This window comes from Eschscholzia californica, unplaced genomic scaffold (genome assembly GCF_041429995.1).
Source record: "Eschscholzia californica isolate CP2 unplaced genomic scaffold, dmEscCali1.0.p SCAF_15, whole genome shotgun sequence".
NCBI lineage: Eukaryota > Viridiplantae > Streptophyta > Magnoliopsida > Ranunculales > Papaveraceae > Eschscholzia > Eschscholzia californica.
Window position 1 is genome coordinate 110778 of NW_028238254.1, and position 16286 is coordinate 127063.

Genomic DNA, 16286 nt, shown 5'->3' on the forward strand with positions numbered 1-16286 from the left:
AAATTTAATATGGGTAATTTAGGAAAAATCTTTTAGTGAGAGAACAATAAATAAAAATGGTCAATAAGTTGGATCTGCTAAAAAGTCAAACATAATCGGACGGAGGGTGTAAATGTTTTTACGTCGTGTCACTATAGAGTGCTTGAAAAGGCACGAGCGGGGAGAAATAGGAGTCCACGACGAGAACAAGTAGTACCCATTGTAAAATACTAACGGATGCGATCATACCAGCACTAATCCACCGGATCCCATCAGAACTCCGAAGTTAAGCGTGCTTGGGCGAGAGTAGTACTAGGATGGGTGACCTCCTGGGAAGTCCTCGTGTTGCATCCCTTTTTCTACTTTTTTTTTTTTTCTCGTTTCGTCGGAGAGACGGAGAAGAGGGGAAGAAAATAACCTGCCAAAGGCGGGTTAGGACCGTCGGATTTGCCAAAAAAACGTTGTTTTCAGTGTCATCCGTCTATTTTTCAGAATTTTGTGTAACTCGAGTAATTTAAAACTGGAATAACTCGTCGTACGTATTATAAACCGATGACAGCGATTTGGAGACATAAAAATATGTCCGGAAATATTTATTACTAATTTCATTAGCATTTCCCAATCTACCCTTTACTTTTAATAAGAATAAAAAGTTTCAGTTATTTCCCCACTACTTCCAACATATTATTTATTTGAATACTCCAAATTTAATATGGGTAATTTAGGAAAAATCTTTTAGTGAGAGAACAATAAATAAAAATGGTCAATAAGTTGGATCTGCTAAAAAGTCAAACATAATCGGACGGAGGGTGTAAATGTTTTTACGTCGTGTCACTATAGAGTGCTTGAAAAGGCACGAGCGGGGAGAAATAGGAGTCCACGACGAGAACAAGTAGTACCCATTGTAAAATACTAACGGATGCGATCATACCAGCACTAATCCACCGGATCCCATCAGAACTCCGAAGTTAAGCGTGCTTGGGCGAGAGTAGTACTAGGATGGGTGACCTCCTGGGAAGTCCTCGTGTTGCATCCCTTTTTCTACTTTTTTTTTTTTTCTCGTTTCGTCGGAGAGACGGAGAAGAGGGGAAGAAAATAACCTGCCAAAGGCGGGTTAGGACCGTCGGATTTGCCAAAAAAACGTTGTTTTCAGTGTCATCCGTCTATTTTTCAGAATTTTGTGTAACTCGAGTAATTTAAAACTGGAATAACTCGTCGTACGTATTATAAACCGATGACAGCGATTTGGAGACATAAAAATATGTCCGGAAATATTTATTACTAATTTCATTAGCATTTCCCAATCTACCCTTTACTTTTAATAAGAATAAAAAGTTTCAGTTATTTCCCCACTACTTCCAACATATTATTTATTTGAATACTCCAAATTTAATATGGGTAATTTAGGAAAAATCTTTTAGTGAGAGAACAATAAATAAAAATGGTCAATAAGTTGGATCTGCTAAAAAGTCAAACATAATCGGACGGAGGGTGTAAATGTTTTTACGTCGTGTCACTATAGAGTGCTTGAAAAGGCACGAGCGGGGAGAAATAGGAGTCCACGACGAGAACAAGTAGTACCCATTGTAAAATACTAACGGATGCGATCATACCAGCACTAATCCACCGGATCCCATCAGAACTCCGAAGTTAAGCGTGCTTGGGCGAGAGTAGTACTAGGATGGGTGACCTCCTGGGAAGTCCTCGTGTTGCATCCCTTTTTCTACTTTTTTTTTTTTTCTCGTTTCGTCGGAGAGACGGAGAAGAGGGGAAGAAAATAACCTGCCAAAGGCGGGTTAGGACCGTCGGATTTGCCAAAAAAACGTTGTTTTCAGTGTCATCCGTCTATTTTTCAGAATTTTGTGTAACTCGAGTAATTTAAAACTGGAATAACTCGTCGTACGTATTATAAACCGATGACAGCGATTTGGAGACATAAAAATATGTCCGGAAATATTTATTACTAATTTCATTAGCATTTCCCAATCTACCCTTTACTTTTAATAAGAATAAAAAGTTTCAGTTATTTCCCCACTACTTCCAACATATTATTTATTTGAATACTCCAAATTTAATATGGGTAATTTAGGAAAAATCTTTTAGTGAGAGAACAATAAATAAAAATGGTCAATAAGTTGGATCTGCTAAAAAGTCAAACATAATCGGACGGAGGGTGTAAATGTTTTTACGTCGTGTCACTATAGAGTGCTTGAAAAGGCACGAGCGGGGAGAAATAGGAGTCCACGACGAGAACAAGTAGTACCCATTGTAAAATACTAACGGATGCGATCATACCAGCACTAATCCACCGGATCCCATCAGAACTCCGAAGTTAAGCGTGCTTGGGCGAGAGTAGTACTAGGATGGGTGACCTCCTGGGAAGTCCTCGTGTTGCATCCCTTTTTCTACTTTTTTTTTTTTCTCGTTTCGTCGGAGAGACGGAGAAGAGGGGAAGAAAATAACCTGCCAAAGGCGGGTTAGGACCGTCGGATTTGCCAAAAAAACGTTGTTTTCAGTGTCATCCGTCTATTTTTCAGAATTTTGTGTAACTCGAGTAATTTAAAACTGGAATAACTCATCGTACGTATTATAAACCGATGACAGCGATTTGGAGACATAAAAATATGTCCGGAAATATTTATTACTAATTTCATTAGCATTTCCCAATCTACCCTTTACTTTTAATAAGAATAAAAAGTTTCAGTTATTTCCACACTACTTCCAACATATTATTTATTTGAATACTCCAAATTTAATATGGGTAATTTAGGAAAAATCTTTTAGTGAGAGAACAATAAATAAAAATGGTCAATAAGTTGGATCTGCTAAAAAGTCAAACATAATCGGACGGAGGGTGTAAATGTTTTTACGTCGTGTCACTATAGAGTGCTTGAAAAGGCACGAGCGGGGAGAAATAGGAGTCCACGACGAGAACAAGTAGTACCCATTGTAAAATACTAACGGATGCGATCATACCAGCACTAATCCACCGGATCCCATCAGAACTCCGAAGTTAAGCGTGCTTGGGCGAGAGTAGTACTAGGATGGGTGACCTCCTGGGAAGTCCTCGTGTTGCATCCCTTTTTCTACTTTTTTTTTTTTTCTCGTTTCGTCGGAGAGACGGAGAAGAGGGGAAGAAAATAACCTGCCAAAGGCGGGTTAGGACCGTCGGATTTGCCAAAAAAACGTTGTTTTCAGTGTCATCCGTCTATTTTTCAGAATTTTGTGTAACTCGAGTAATTTAAAACTGGAATAACTCGTCGTACGTATTATAAACCGATGACAGCGATTTGGAGACATAAAAATATGTCCGGAAATATTTATTACTAATTTCATTAGCATTTCCCAATCTACCCTTTACTTTTAATAAGAATAAAAAGTTTCAGTTATTTCCACACTACTTCCAACATATTATTTATTTGAATACTCCAAATTTAATATGGGTAATTTAGGAAAAATCTTTTAGTGAGAGAACAATAAATAAAAATGGTCAATAAGTTGGATCTGCTAAAAAGTCAAACATAATCGGACGGAGGGTGTAAATGTTTTTACGTCGTGTCACTATAGAGTGCTTGAAAAGGCACGAGCGGGGAGAAATAGGAGTCCACGACGAGAACAAGTAGTACCCATTGTAAAATACTAACGGATGCGATCATACCAGCACTAATCCACCGGATCCCATCAGAACTCCGAAGTTAAGCGTGCTTGGGCGAGAGTAGTACTAGGATGGGTGACCTCCTGGGAAGTCCTCGTGTTGCATCCCTTTTTCTACTTTTTTTTTTTTTTCTCGTTTCGTCGGAGAGACGGAGAAGAGGGGAAGAAAATAACCTGCCAAAGGCGGGTTAGGACCGTCGGATTTGCCAAAAAAACGTTGTTTTCAGTGTCATCCGTCTATTTTTCAGAATTTTGTGTAACTCGAGTAATTTAAAACTGGAATAACTCGTCGTACGTATTATAAACCGATGACAGCGATTTGGAGACATAAAAATATGTCCGGAAATATTTATTACTAATTTCATTAGCATTTCCCAATCTACCCTTTACTTTTAATAAGAATAAAAAGTTTCAGTTATTTCCACACTACTTCCAACATATTATTTATTTGAATACTCCAAATTTAATATGGGTAATTTAGGAAAAATCTTTTAGTGAGAGAACAATAAATAAAAATGGTCAATAAGTTGGATCTGCTAAAAAGTCAAACATAATCGGACGGAGGGTGTAAATGTTTTTACGTCGTGTCACTATAGAGTGCTTGAAAAGGCACGAGCGGGGAGAAATAGGAGTCCACGACGAGAACAAGTAGTACCCATTGTAAAATACTAACGGATGCGATCATACCAGCACTAATCCACCGGATCCCATCAGAACTCCGAAGTTAAGCGTGCTTGGGCGAGAGTAGTACTAGGATGGGTGACCTCCTGGGAAGTCCTCGTGTTGCATCCCTTTTTCTACTTTTTTTTTTTTTCTCGTTTCGTCGGAGAGACGGAGAAGAGGGGAAGAAAATAACCTGCCAAAGGCGGGTTAGGACCGTCGGATTTGCCAAAAAAACGTTGTTTTCAGTGTCATCCGTCTATTTTTCAGAATTTTGTGTAACTCGAGTAATTTAAAACTGGAATAACTCGTCGTACGTATTATAAACCGATGACAGCGATTTGGAGACATAAAAATATGTCCGGAAATATTTATTACTAATTTCATTAGCATTTCCCAATCTACCCTTTACTTTTAATAAGAATAAAAAGTTTCAGTTATTTCCACACTACTTCCAACATATTATTTATTTGAATACTCCAAATTTAATATGGGTAATTTAGGAAAAATCTTTTAGTGAGAGAACAATAAATAAAAATGGTCAATAAGTTGGATCTGCTAAAAAGTCAAACATAATCGGACGGAGGGTGTAAATGTTTTTACGTCGTGTCACTATAGAGTGCTTGAAAAGGCACGAGCGGGGAGAAATAGGAGTCCACGACGAGAACAAGTAGTACCCATTGTAAAATACTAACGGATGCGATCATACCAGCACTAATCCACCGGATCCCATCAGAACTCCGAAGTTAAGCGTGCTTGGGCGAGAGTAGTACTAGGATGGGTGACCTCCTGGGAAGTCCTCGTGTTGCATCCCTTTTTCTACTTTTTTTTTTTTTTCTCGTTTCGTCGGAGAGACGGAGAAGAGGGGAAGAAAATAACCTGCCAAAGGCGGGTTAGGACCGTCGGATTTGCCAAAAAAACGTTGTTTTCAGTGTCATCCGTCTATTTTTCAGAATTTTGTGTAACTCGAGTAATTTAAAACTGGAATAACTCGTCGTACGTATTATAAACCGATGACAGCGATTTGGAGACATAAAAATATGTCCGGAAATATTTATTACTAATTTCATTAGCATTTCCCAATCTACCCTTTACTTTTAATAAGAATAAAAAGTTTCAGTTATTTCCACACTACTTCCAACATATTATTTATTTGAATACTCCAAATTTAATATGGGTAATTTAGGAAAAATCTTTTAGTGAGAGAACAATAAATAAAAATGGTCAATAAGTTGGATCTGCTAAAAAGTCAAACATAATCGGACGGAGGGTGTAAATGTTTTTACGTCGTGTCACTATAGAGTGCTTGAAAAGGCATGAGCGGGGAGAAATAGGAGTCCACGACGAGAACAAGTAGTACCCATTGTAAAATACTAACGGATGCGATCATACCAGCACTAATCCACCGGATCCCATCAGAACTCCGAAGTTAAGCGTGCTTGGGCGAGAGTAGTACTAGGATGGGTGACCTCCTGGGAAGTCCTCGTGTTGCATCCCTTTTTCTACTTTTTTTTTTTTTCTCGTTTCGTCGGAGAGACGGAGAAGAGGGGAAGAAAATAACCTGCCAAAGGCGGGTTAGGACCGTCGGATTTGCCAAAAAAACGTTGTTTTCAGTGTCATCCGTCTATTTTTCAGAATTTTGTGTAACTCGAGTAATTTAAAACTGGAATAACTCGTCGTACGTATTATAAACCGATGACAGCGATTTGGAGACATAAAAATATGTCCGGAAATATTTATTACTAATTTCATTAGCATTTCCCAATCTACCCTTTACTTTTAATAAGAATAAAAAGTTTCAGTTATTTCCACACTACTTCCAACATATTATTTATTTGAATACTCCAAATTTAATATGGGTAATTTAGGAAAAATCTTTTAGTGAGAGAACAATAAATAAAAATGGTCAATAAGTTGGATCTGCTAAAAAGTCAAACATAATCGGACGGAGGGTGTAAATGTTTTTACGTCGTGTCACTATAGAGTGCTTGAAAAGGCACGAGCGGGGAGAAATAGGAGTCCACGACGAGAACAAGTAGTACCCATTGTAAAATACTAACGGATGCGATCATACCAGCACTAATCCACCGGATCCCATCAGAACTCCGAAGTTAAGCGTGCTTGGGCGAGAGTAGTACTAGGATGGGTGACCTCCTGGGAAGTCCTCGTGTTGCATCCCTTTTTCTACTTTTTTTTTTTTTCTCGTTTCGTCGGAGAGACGGAGAAGAGGGGAAGAAAATAACCTGCCAAAGGCGGGTTAGGACCGTCGGATTTGCCAAAAAAACGTTGTTTTCAGTGTCATCCGTCTATTTTTCAGAATTTTGTGTAACTCGAGTAATTTAAAACTGGAATAACTCGTCGTACGTATTATAAACCGATGACAGCGATTTGGAGACATAAAAATATGTCCGGAAATATTTATTACTAATTTCATTAGCATTTCCCAATCTACCCTTTACTTTTAATAAGAATAAAAAGTTTCAGTTATTTCCACACTACTTCCAACATATTATTTATTTGAATACTCCAAATTTAATATGGGTAATTTAGGAAAAATCTTTTAGTGAGAGAACAATAAATAAAAATGGTCAATAAGTTGGATCTGCTAAAAAGTCAAACATAATCGGACGGAGGGTGTAAATGTTTTTACGTCGTGTCACTATAGAGTGCTTGAAAAGGCACGAGCGGGGAGAAATAGGAGTCCACGACGAGAACAAGTAGTACCCATTGTAAAATACTAACGGATGCGATCATACCAGCACTAATCCACCGGATCCCATCAGAACTCCGAAGTTAAGCGTGCTTGGGCGAGAGTAGTACTAGGATGGGTGACCTCCTGGGAAGTCCTCGTGTTGCATCCCTTTTTCTACTTTTTTTTTTTTTCTCGTTTCGTCGGAGAGACGGAGAAGAGGGGAAGAAAATAACCTGCCAAAGGCGGGTTAGGACCGTCGGATTTGCCAAAAAAACGTTGTTTTCAGTGTCATCCGTCTATTTTTCAGAATTTTGTGTAACTCGAGTAATTTAAAACTGGAATAACTCGTCGTACGTATTATAAACCGATGACAGCGATTTGGAGACATAAAAATATGTCCGGAAATATTTATTACTAATTTCATTAGCATTTCCCAATCTACCCTTTACTTTTAATAAGAATAAAAAGTTTCAGTTATTTCCACACTACTTCCAACATATTATTTATTTGAATACTCCAAATTTAATATGGGTAATTTAGGAAAAATCTTTTAGTGAGAGAACAATAAATAAAAATGGTCAATAAGTTGGATCTGCTAAAAAGTCAAACATAATCGGACGGAGGGTGTAAATGTTTTTACGTCGTGTCACTATAGAGTGCTTGAAAAGGCACGAGCGGGGAGAAATAGGAGTCCACGACGAGAACAAGTAGTACCCATTGTAAAATACTAACGGATGCGATCATACCAGCACTAATCCACCGGATCCCATCAGAACTCCGAAGTTAAGCGTGCTTGGGCGAGAGTAGTACTAGGATGGGTGACCTCCTGGGAAGTCCTCGTGTTGCATCCCTTTTTCTACTTTTTTTTTTTTTCTCGTTTCGTCGGAGAGACGGAGAAGAGGGGAAGAAAATAACCTGCCAAAGGCGGGTTAGGACCGTCGGATTTGCCAAAAAAACGTTGTTTTCAGTGTCATCCGTCTATTTTTCAGAATTTTGTGTAACTCGAGTAATTTAAAACTGGAATAACTCGTCGTACGTATTATAAACCGATGACAGCGATTTGGAGACATAAAAATATGTCCGGAAATATTTATTACTAATTTCATTAGCATTTCCCAATCTACCCTTTACTTTTAATAAGAATAAAAAGTTTCAGTTATTTCCACACTACTTCCAACATATTATTTATTTGAATACTCCAAATTTAATATGGGTAATTTAGGAAAAATCTTTTAGTGAGAGAACAATAAATAAAAATGGTCAATAAGTTGGATCTGCTAAAAAGTCAAACATAATCGGACGGAGGGTGTAAATGTTTTTACGTCGTGTCACTATAGAGTGCTTGAAAAGGCACGAGCGGGGAGAAATAGGAGTCCACGACGAGAACAAGTAGTACCCATTGTAAAATACTAACGGATGCGATCATACCAGCACTAATCCACCGGATCCCATCAGAACTCCGAAGTTAAGCGTGCTTGGGCGAGAGTAGTACTAGGATGGGTGACCTCCTGGGAAGTCCTCGTGTTGCATCCCTTTTTCTACTTTTTTTTTTTTTTCTCGTTTCGTCGGAGAGACGGAGAAGAGGGGAAGAAAATAACCTGCCAAAGGCGGGTTAGGACCGTCGGATTTGCCAAAAAAACGTTGTTTTCAGTGTCATCCGTCTATTTTTCAGAATTTTGTGTAACTCGAGTAATTTAAAACTGGAATAACTCGTCGTACGTATTATAAACCGATGACAGCGATTTGGAGACATAAAAATATGTCCGGAAATATTTATTACTAATTTCATTAGCATTTCCCAATCTACCCTTTACTTTTAATAAGAATAAAAAGTTTCAGTTATTTCCACACTACTTCCAACATATTATTTATTTGAATACTCCAAATTTAATATGGGTAATTTAGGAAAAATCTTTTAGTGAGAGAACAATAAATAAAAATGGTCAATAAGTTGGATCTGCTAAAAAGTCAAACATAATCGGACGGAGGGTGTAAATGTTTTTACGTCGTGTCACTATAGAGTGCTTGAAAAGGCACGAGCGGGGAGAAATAGGAGTCCACGACGAGAACAAGTAGTACCCATTGTAAAATACTAACGGATGCGATCATACCAGCACTAATCCACCGGATCCCATCAGAACTCCGAAGTTAAGCGTGCTTGGGCGAGAGTAGTACTAGGATGGGTGACCTCCTGGGAAGTCCTCGTGTTGCATCCCTTTTTCTACTTTTTTTTTTTTTCTCGTTTCGTCGGAGAGACGGAGAAGAGGGGAAGAAAATAACCTGCCAAAGGCGGGTTAGGACCGTCGGATTTGCCAAAAAAACGTTGTTTTCAGTGTCATCCGTCTATTTTTCAGAATTTTGTGTAACTCGAGTAATTTAAAACTGGAATAACTCGTCGTACGTATTATAAACCGATGACAGCGATTTGGAGACATAAAAATATGTCCGGAAATATTTATTACTAATTTCATTAGCATTTCCCAATCTACCCTTTACTTTTAATAAGAATAAAAAGTTTCAGTTATTTCCACACTACTTCCAACATATTATTTATTTGAATACTCCAAATTTAATATGGGTAATTTAGGAAAAATCTTTTAGTGAGAGAACAATAAATAAAAATGGTCAATAAGTTGGATCTGCTAAAAAGTCAAACATAATCGGACGGAGGGTGTAAATGTTTTTACGTCGTGTCACTATAGAGTGCTTGAAAAGGCACGAGCGGGGAGAAATAGGAGTCCACGACGAGAACAAGTAGTACCCATTGTAAAATACTAACGGATGCGATCATACCAGCACTAATCCACCGGATCCCATCAGAACTCCGAAGTTAAGCGTGCTTGGGCGAGAGTAGTACTAGGATGGGTGACCTCCTGGGAAGTCCTCGTGTTGCATCCCTTTTTCTACTTTTTTTTTTTTTCTCGTTTCGTCGGAGAGACGGAGAAGAGGGGAAGAAAATAACCTGCCAAAGGCGGGTTAGGACCGTCGGATTTGCCAAAAAAACGTTGTTTTCAGTGTCATCCGTCTATTTTTCAGAATTTTGTGTAACTCGAGTAATTTAAAACTGGAATAACTCGTCGTACGTATTATAAACCGATGACAGCGATTTGGAGACATAAAAATATGTCCGGAAATATTTATTACTAATTTCATTAGCATTTCCCAATCTACCCTTTACTTTTAATAAGAATAAAAAGTTTCAGTTATTTCCCCACTACTTCCAACATATTATTTATTTGAATACTCCAAATTTAATATGGGTAATTTAGGAAAAATCTTTTAGTGAGAGAACAATAAATAAAAATGGTCAATAAGTTGGATCTGCTAAAAAGTCAAACATAATCGGACGGAGGGTGTAAATGTTTTTACGTCGTGTCACTATAGAGTGCTTGAAAAGGCACGAGCGGGGAGAAATAGGAGTCCACGACGAGAACAAGTAGTACCCATTGTAAAATACTAACGGATGCGATCATACCAGCACTAATCCACCGGATCCCATCAGAACTCCGAAGTTAAGCGTGCTTGGGCGAGAGTAGTACTAGGATGGGTGACCTCCTGGGAAGTCCTCGTGTTGCATCCCTTTTTCTACTTTTTTTTTTTTTCTCGTTTCGTCGGAGAGACGGAGAAGAGGGGAAGAAAATAACCTGCCAAAGGCGGGTTAGGACCGTCGGATTTGCCAAAAAAACGTTGTTTTCAGTGTCATCCGTCTATTTTTCAGAATTTTGTGTAACTCGAGTAATTTAAAACTGGAATAACTCGTCGTACGTATTATAAACCGATGACAGCGATTTGGAGACATAAAAATATGTCCGGAAATATTTATTACTAATTTCATTAGCATTTCCCAATCTACCCTTTACTTTTAATAAGAATAAAAAGTTTCAGTTATTTCCCCACTACTTCCAACATATTATTTATTTGAATACTCCAAATTTAATATGGGTAATTTAGGAAAAATCTTTTAGTGAGAGAACAATAAATAAAAATGGTCAATAAGTTGGATCTGCTAAAAAGTCAAACATAATCGGACGGAGGGTGTAAATGTTTTTACGTCGTGTCACTATAGAGTGCTTGAAAAGGCACGAGCGGGGAGAAATAGGAGTCCACGACGAGAACAAGTAGTACCCATTGTAAAATACTAACGGATGCGATCATACCAGCACTAATCCACCGGATCCCATCAGAACTCCGAAGTTAAGCGTGCTTGGGCGAGAGTAGTACTAGGATGGGTGACCTCCTGGGAAGTCCTCGTGTTGCATCCCTTTTTCTACTTTTTTTTTTTTTCTCGTTTCGTCGGAGAGACGGAGAAGAGGGGAAGAAAATAACCTGCCAAAGGCGGGTTAGGACCGTCGGATTTGCCAAAAAAACGTTGTTTTCAGTGTCATCCGTCTATTTTTCAGAATTTTGTGTAACTCGAGTAATTTAAAACTGGAATAACTCGTCGTACGTATTATAAACCGATGACAGCGATTTGGAGACATAAAAATATGTCCGGAAATATTTATTACTAATTTCATTAGCATTTCCCAATCTACCCTTTACTTTTAATAAGAATAAAAAGTTTCAGTTATTTCCCCACTACTTCCAACATATTATTTATTTGAATACTCCAAATTTAATATGGGTAATTTAGGAAAAATCTTTTAGTGAGAGAACAATAAATAAAAATGGTCAATAAGTTGGATCTGCTAAAAAGTCAAACATAATCGGACGGAGGGTGTAAATGTTTTTACGTCGTGTCACTATAGAGTGCTTGAAAAGGCACGAGCGGGGAGAAATAGGAGTCCACGACGAGAACAAGTAGTACCCATTGTAAAATACTAACGGATGCGATCATACCAGCACTAATCCACCGGATCCCATCAGAACTCCGAAGTTAAGCGTGCTTGGGCGAGAGTAGTACTAGGATGGGTGACCTCCTGGGAAGTCCTCGTGTTGCATCCCTTTTTCTACTTTTTTTTTTTTTCTCGTTTCGTCGGAGAGACGGAGAAGAGGGGAAGAAAATAACCTGCCAAAGGCGGGTTAGGACCGTCGGATTTGCCAAAAAAACGTTGTTTTCAGTGTCATCCGTCTATTTTTCAGAATTTTGTGTAACTCGAGTAATTTAAAACTGGAATAACTCGTCGTACGTATTATAAACCGATGACAGCGATTTGGAGACATAAAAATATGTCCGGAAATATTTATTACTAATTTCATTAGCATTTCCCAATCTACCCTTTACTTTTAATAAGAATAAAAAGTTTCAGTTATTTCCCCACTACTTCCAACATATTATTTATTTGAATACTCCAAATTTAATATGGGTAATTTAGGAAAAATCTTTTAGTGAGAGAACAATAAATAAAAATGGTCAATAAGTTGGATCTGCTAAAAAGTCAAACATAATCGGACGGAGGGTGTAAATGTTTTTACGTCGTGTCACTATAGAGTGCTTGAAAAGGCACGAGCGGGGAGAAATAGGAGTCCACGACGAGAACAAGTAGTACCCATTGTAAAATACTAACGGATGCGATCATACCAGCACTAATCCACCGGATCCCATCAGAACTCCGAAGTTAAGCGTGCTTGGGCGAGAGTAGTACTAGGATGGGTGACCTCCTGGGAAGTCCTCGAGTTGCATCCCTTTTTCTACTTTTTTTTTTTTTCTCGTTTCGTCGGAGAGACGGAGAAGAGGGGAAGAAAATAACCTGCCAAAGGCGGGTTAGGACCGTCGGATTTGCCAAAAAAACGTTGTTTTCAGTGTCATCCGTCTATTTTTCAGAATTTTGTGTAACTCGAGTAATTTAAAACTGGAATAACTCGTCGTACGTATTATAAACCGATGACAGCGATTTGGAGACATAAAAATATGTCCGGAAATATTTATTACTAATTTCATTAGCATTTCCCAATCTACCCTTTACTTTTAATAAGAATAAAAAGTTTCAGTTATTTCCACACTACTTCCAACATATTATTTATTTGAATACTCCAAATTTAATATGGGTAATTTAGGAAAAATCTTTTAGTGAGAGAACAATAAATAAAAATGGTCAATAAGTTGGATCTGCTAAAAAGTCAAACATAATCGGACGGAGGGTGTAAATGTTTTTACGTCGTGTCACTATAGAGTGCTTGAAAAGGCACGAGCGGGGAGAAATAGGAGTCCACGACGAGAACAAGTAGTACCCATTGTAAAATACTAACGGATGCGATCATACCAGCACTAATCCACCGGATCCCATCAGAACTCCGAAGTTAAGCGTGCTTGGGCGAGAGTAGTACTAGGATGGGTGACCTCCTGGGAAGTCCTCGTGTTGCATCCCTTTTTCTACTTTTTTTTTTTTTTCTCGTTTCGTCGGAGAGACGGAGAAGAGGGGAAGAAAATAACCTGCCAAAGGCGGGTTAGGACCGTCGGATTTGCCAAAAAAACGTTGTTTTCAGTGTCATCCGTCTATTTTTCAGAATTTTGTGTAACTCGAGTAATTTAAAACTGGAATAACTCGTCGTACGTATTATAAACCGATGACAGCGATTTGGAGACATAAAAATATGTCCGGAAATATTTATTACTAATTTCATTAGCATTTCCCAATCTACCCTTTACTTTTAATAAGAATAAAAAGTTTCAGTTATTTCCCCACTACTTCCAACATATTATTTATTTGAATACTCCAAATTTAATATGGGTAATTTAGGAAAAATCTTTTAGTGAGAGAACAATAAATAAAAATGGTCAATAAGTTGGATCTGCTAAAAAGTCAAACATAATCGGACGGAGGGTGTAAATGTTTTTACGTCGTGTCACTATAGAGTGCTTGAAAAGGCACGAGCGGGGAGAAATAGGAGTCCACGACGAGAACAAGTAGTACCCATTGTAAAATACTAACGGATGCGATCATACCAGCACTAATCCACCGGATCCCATCAGAACTCCGAAGTTAAGCGTGCTTGGGCGAGAGTAGTACTAGGATGGGTGACCTCCTGGGAAGTCCTCGTGTTGCATCCCTTTTTCTACTTTTTTTTTTTTTCTCGTTTCGTCGGAGAGACGGAGAAGAGGGGAAGAAAATAACCTGCCAAAGGCGGGTTAGGACCGTCGGATTTGCCAAAAAAACGTTGTTTTCAGTGTCATCCGTCTATTTTTCAGAATTTTGTGTAACTCGAGTAATTTAAAACTGGAATAACTCGTCGTACGTATTATAAACCGATGACAGCGATTTGGAGACATAAAAATATGTCCGGAAATATTTATTACTAATTTCATTAGCATTTCCCAATCTACCCTTTACTTTTAATAAGAATAAAAAGTTTCAGTTATTTCCACACTACTTCCAACATATTATTTATTTGAATACTCCAAATTTAATATGGGTAATTTAGGAAAAATCTTTTAGTGAGAGAACAATAAATAAAAATGGTCAATAAGTTGGATCTGCTAAAAAGTCAAACATAATCGGACGGAGGGTGTAAATGTTTTTACGTCGTGTCACTATAGAGTGCTTGAAAAGGCACGAGCGGGGAGAAATAGGAGTCCACGACGAGAACAAGTAGTACCCATTGTAAAATACTAACGGATGCGATCATACCAGCACTAATCCACCGGATCCCATCAGAACTCCGAAGTTAAGCGTGCTTGGGCGAGAGTAGTACTAGGATGGGTGACCTCCTGGGAAGTCCTCGTGTTGCATCCCTTTTTCTACTTTTTTTTTTTTTTCTCGTTTCGTCGGAGAGACGGAGAAGAGGGGAAGAAAATAACCTGCCAAAGGCGGGTTAGGACCGTCGGATTTGCCAAAAAAACGTTGTTTTCAGTGTCATCCGTCTATTTTTCAGAATTTTGTGTAACTCGAGTAATTTAAAACTGGAATAACTCGTCGTACGTATTATAAACCGATGACAGCGATTTGGAGACATAAAAATATGTCCGGAAATATTTATTACTAATTTCATTAGCATTTCCCAATCTACCCTTTACTTTTAATAAGAATAAAAAGTTTCAGTTATTTCCCCACTACTTCCAACATATTATTTATTTGAATACTCCAAATTTAATATGGGTAATTTAGGAAAAATCTTTTAGTGAGAGAACAATAAATAAAAATGGTCAATAAGTTGGATCTGCTAAAAAGTCAAACATAATCGGACGGAGGGTGTAAATGTTTTTACGTCGTGTCACTATAGAGTGCTTGAAAAGGCACGAGCGGGGAGAAATAGGAGTCCACGACGAGAACAAGTAGTACCCATTGTAAAATACTAACGGATGCGATCATACCAGCACTAATCCACCGGATCCCATCAGAACTCCGAAGTTAAGCGTGCTTGGGCGAGAGTAGTACTAGGATGGGTGACCTCCTGGGAAGTCCTCGTGTTGCATCCCTTTTTCTACTTTTTTTTTTTTTCTCGTTTCGTCGGAGAGACGGAGAAGAGGGGAAGAAAATAACCTGCCAAAGGCGGGTTAGGACCGTCGGATTTGCCAAAAAAACGTTGTTTTCAGTGTCATCCGTCTATTTTTCAGAATTTTGTGTAACTCGAGTAATTTAAAACTGGAATAACTCGTCGTACGTATTATAAACCGATGACAGCGATTTGGAGACATAAAAATATGTCCGGAAATATTTATTACTAATTTCATTAGCATTTCCCAATCTACCCTTTACTTTTAATAAGAATAAAAAGTTTCAGTTATTTCCACACTACTTCCAACATATTATTTATTTGAATACTCCAAATTTAATATGGGTAATTTAGGAAAAATCTTTTAGTGAGAGAACAATAAATAAAAATGGTCAATAAGTTGGATCTGCTAAAAAGTCAAACATAATCGGACGGAGGGTGTAAATGTTTTTACGTCGTGTCACTATAGAGTGCTTGAAAAGGCACGAGCGGGGAGAAATAGGAGTCCACGACGAGAACAAGTAGTACCCATTGTAAAATACTAACGGATGCGATCATACCAGCACTAATCCACCGGATCCCATCAGAACTCCGAAGTTAAGCGTGCTTGGGCGAGAGTAGTACTAGGATGGGTGACCTCCTGGGAAGTCCTCGTGTTGCATCCCTTTTTCTACTTTTTTTTTTTTTCTCGTTTCGTCGGAGAGACGGAGAAGAGGGGAAGAAAATAACCTGCCAAAGGCGGGTTAGGACCGTCGGATTTGCCAAAAAAACGTTGTTTTCAGTGTCATCCGTCTATTTTTCAGAATTTTGTGTAACTCGAGTAATTTAAAACTGGAATAACTCGTCGTACGTATTATAAACCGATGACAGCGATTTGGAGACATAAAAATATGTCCGGAAATATTTATTACTAATTTCATTAGCATTT

General features: G+C 38.2%; 24 non-coding genes across 24 annotated transcripts; all 24 read left to right on the forward strand.

The window, feature by feature from the left end:
• The first annotated feature begins 214 nt into the window (after window positions 1–214).
• LOC147561616 (5S ribosomal RNA) lies at window positions 215–333 on the forward strand. Its single transcript, XR_015232631.1, has one exon. It is a non-coding gene; the product is annotated as a 5S ribosomal RNA (ribosomal RNA).
• A 563-nt stretch (window positions 334–896) lies between these two features.
• LOC147561617 (5S ribosomal RNA) lies at window positions 897–1015 on the forward strand. Its single transcript, XR_015232632.1, has one exon. It is a non-coding gene; the product is annotated as a 5S ribosomal RNA (ribosomal RNA).
• A 563-nt stretch (window positions 1016–1578) lies between these two features.
• Window positions 1579–1697, forward strand: LOC147561618 (5S ribosomal RNA). The gene has a single exon (XR_015232633.1). It is a non-coding gene; the product is annotated as a 5S ribosomal RNA (ribosomal RNA).
• A 563-nt stretch (window positions 1698–2260) lies between these two features.
• LOC147561619 (5S ribosomal RNA) lies at window positions 2261–2379 on the forward strand. Its single transcript, XR_015232634.1, has one exon. It is a non-coding gene; the product is annotated as a 5S ribosomal RNA (ribosomal RNA).
• Window positions 2380–2941: 562 nt separating this feature from the next.
• On the forward strand, window positions 2942–3060 carry LOC147561620 (5S ribosomal RNA). The gene has a single exon (XR_015232635.1). It is a non-coding gene; the product is annotated as a 5S ribosomal RNA (ribosomal RNA).
• A 563-nt stretch (window positions 3061–3623) lies between these two features.
• LOC147561621 (5S ribosomal RNA) lies at window positions 3624–3742 on the forward strand. The gene has a single exon (XR_015232636.1). It is a non-coding gene; the product is annotated as a 5S ribosomal RNA (ribosomal RNA).
• A 564-nt stretch (window positions 3743–4306) lies between these two features.
• On the forward strand, window positions 4307–4425 carry LOC147561622 (5S ribosomal RNA). The gene has a single exon (XR_015232637.1). It is a non-coding gene; the product is annotated as a 5S ribosomal RNA (ribosomal RNA).
• A 563-nt stretch (window positions 4426–4988) lies between these two features.
• Window positions 4989–5107, forward strand: LOC147561623 (5S ribosomal RNA). The gene has a single exon (XR_015232638.1). It is a non-coding gene; the product is annotated as a 5S ribosomal RNA (ribosomal RNA).
• A 564-nt stretch (window positions 5108–5671) lies between these two features.
• On the forward strand, window positions 5672–5790 carry LOC147561624 (5S ribosomal RNA). The gene has a single exon (XR_015232639.1). It is a non-coding gene; the product is annotated as a 5S ribosomal RNA (ribosomal RNA).
• Window positions 5791–6353: 563 nt separating this feature from the next.
• Window positions 6354–6472, forward strand: LOC147561625 (5S ribosomal RNA). Its single transcript, XR_015232640.1, has one exon. It is a non-coding gene; the product is annotated as a 5S ribosomal RNA (ribosomal RNA).
• Window positions 6473–7035: 563 nt separating this feature from the next.
• LOC147561626 (5S ribosomal RNA) lies at window positions 7036–7154 on the forward strand. The gene has a single exon (XR_015232642.1). It is a non-coding gene; the product is annotated as a 5S ribosomal RNA (ribosomal RNA).
• A 563-nt stretch (window positions 7155–7717) lies between these two features.
• Window positions 7718–7836, forward strand: LOC147561627 (5S ribosomal RNA). Its single transcript, XR_015232643.1, has one exon. It is a non-coding gene; the product is annotated as a 5S ribosomal RNA (ribosomal RNA).
• Window positions 7837–8399: 563 nt separating this feature from the next.
• On the forward strand, window positions 8400–8518 carry LOC147561628 (5S ribosomal RNA). The gene has a single exon (XR_015232644.1). It is a non-coding gene; the product is annotated as a 5S ribosomal RNA (ribosomal RNA).
• Window positions 8519–9082: 564 nt separating this feature from the next.
• LOC147561629 (5S ribosomal RNA) lies at window positions 9083–9201 on the forward strand. Its single transcript, XR_015232645.1, has one exon. It is a non-coding gene; the product is annotated as a 5S ribosomal RNA (ribosomal RNA).
• A 563-nt stretch (window positions 9202–9764) lies between these two features.
• On the forward strand, window positions 9765–9883 carry LOC147561630 (5S ribosomal RNA). Its single transcript, XR_015232646.1, has one exon. It is a non-coding gene; the product is annotated as a 5S ribosomal RNA (ribosomal RNA).
• A 563-nt stretch (window positions 9884–10446) lies between these two features.
• LOC147561631 (5S ribosomal RNA) lies at window positions 10447–10565 on the forward strand. Its single transcript, XR_015232647.1, has one exon. It is a non-coding gene; the product is annotated as a 5S ribosomal RNA (ribosomal RNA).
• Window positions 10566–11128: 563 nt separating this feature from the next.
• Window positions 11129–11247, forward strand: LOC147561632 (5S ribosomal RNA). Its single transcript, XR_015232648.1, has one exon. It is a non-coding gene; the product is annotated as a 5S ribosomal RNA (ribosomal RNA).
• Window positions 11248–11810: 563 nt separating this feature from the next.
• LOC147561633 (5S ribosomal RNA) lies at window positions 11811–11929 on the forward strand. The gene has a single exon (XR_015232649.1). It is a non-coding gene; the product is annotated as a 5S ribosomal RNA (ribosomal RNA).
• A 563-nt stretch (window positions 11930–12492) lies between these two features.
• On the forward strand, window positions 12493–12611 carry LOC147561634 (5S ribosomal RNA). The gene has a single exon (XR_015232781.1). It is a non-coding gene; the product is annotated as a 5S ribosomal RNA (ribosomal RNA).
• Window positions 12612–13174: 563 nt separating this feature from the next.
• On the forward strand, window positions 13175–13293 carry LOC147561635 (5S ribosomal RNA). Its single transcript, XR_015232650.1, has one exon. It is a non-coding gene; the product is annotated as a 5S ribosomal RNA (ribosomal RNA).
• A 564-nt stretch (window positions 13294–13857) lies between these two features.
• LOC147561636 (5S ribosomal RNA) lies at window positions 13858–13976 on the forward strand. The gene has a single exon (XR_015232651.1). It is a non-coding gene; the product is annotated as a 5S ribosomal RNA (ribosomal RNA).
• A 563-nt stretch (window positions 13977–14539) lies between these two features.
• LOC147561637 (5S ribosomal RNA) lies at window positions 14540–14658 on the forward strand. Its single transcript, XR_015232653.1, has one exon. It is a non-coding gene; the product is annotated as a 5S ribosomal RNA (ribosomal RNA).
• Window positions 14659–15222: 564 nt separating this feature from the next.
• LOC147561638 (5S ribosomal RNA) lies at window positions 15223–15341 on the forward strand. The gene has a single exon (XR_015232654.1). It is a non-coding gene; the product is annotated as a 5S ribosomal RNA (ribosomal RNA).
• Window positions 15342–15904: 563 nt separating this feature from the next.
• On the forward strand, window positions 15905–16023 carry LOC147561639 (5S ribosomal RNA). The gene has a single exon (XR_015232655.1). It is a non-coding gene; the product is annotated as a 5S ribosomal RNA (ribosomal RNA).
• Window positions 16024–16286: the final 263 nt, after the last annotated feature.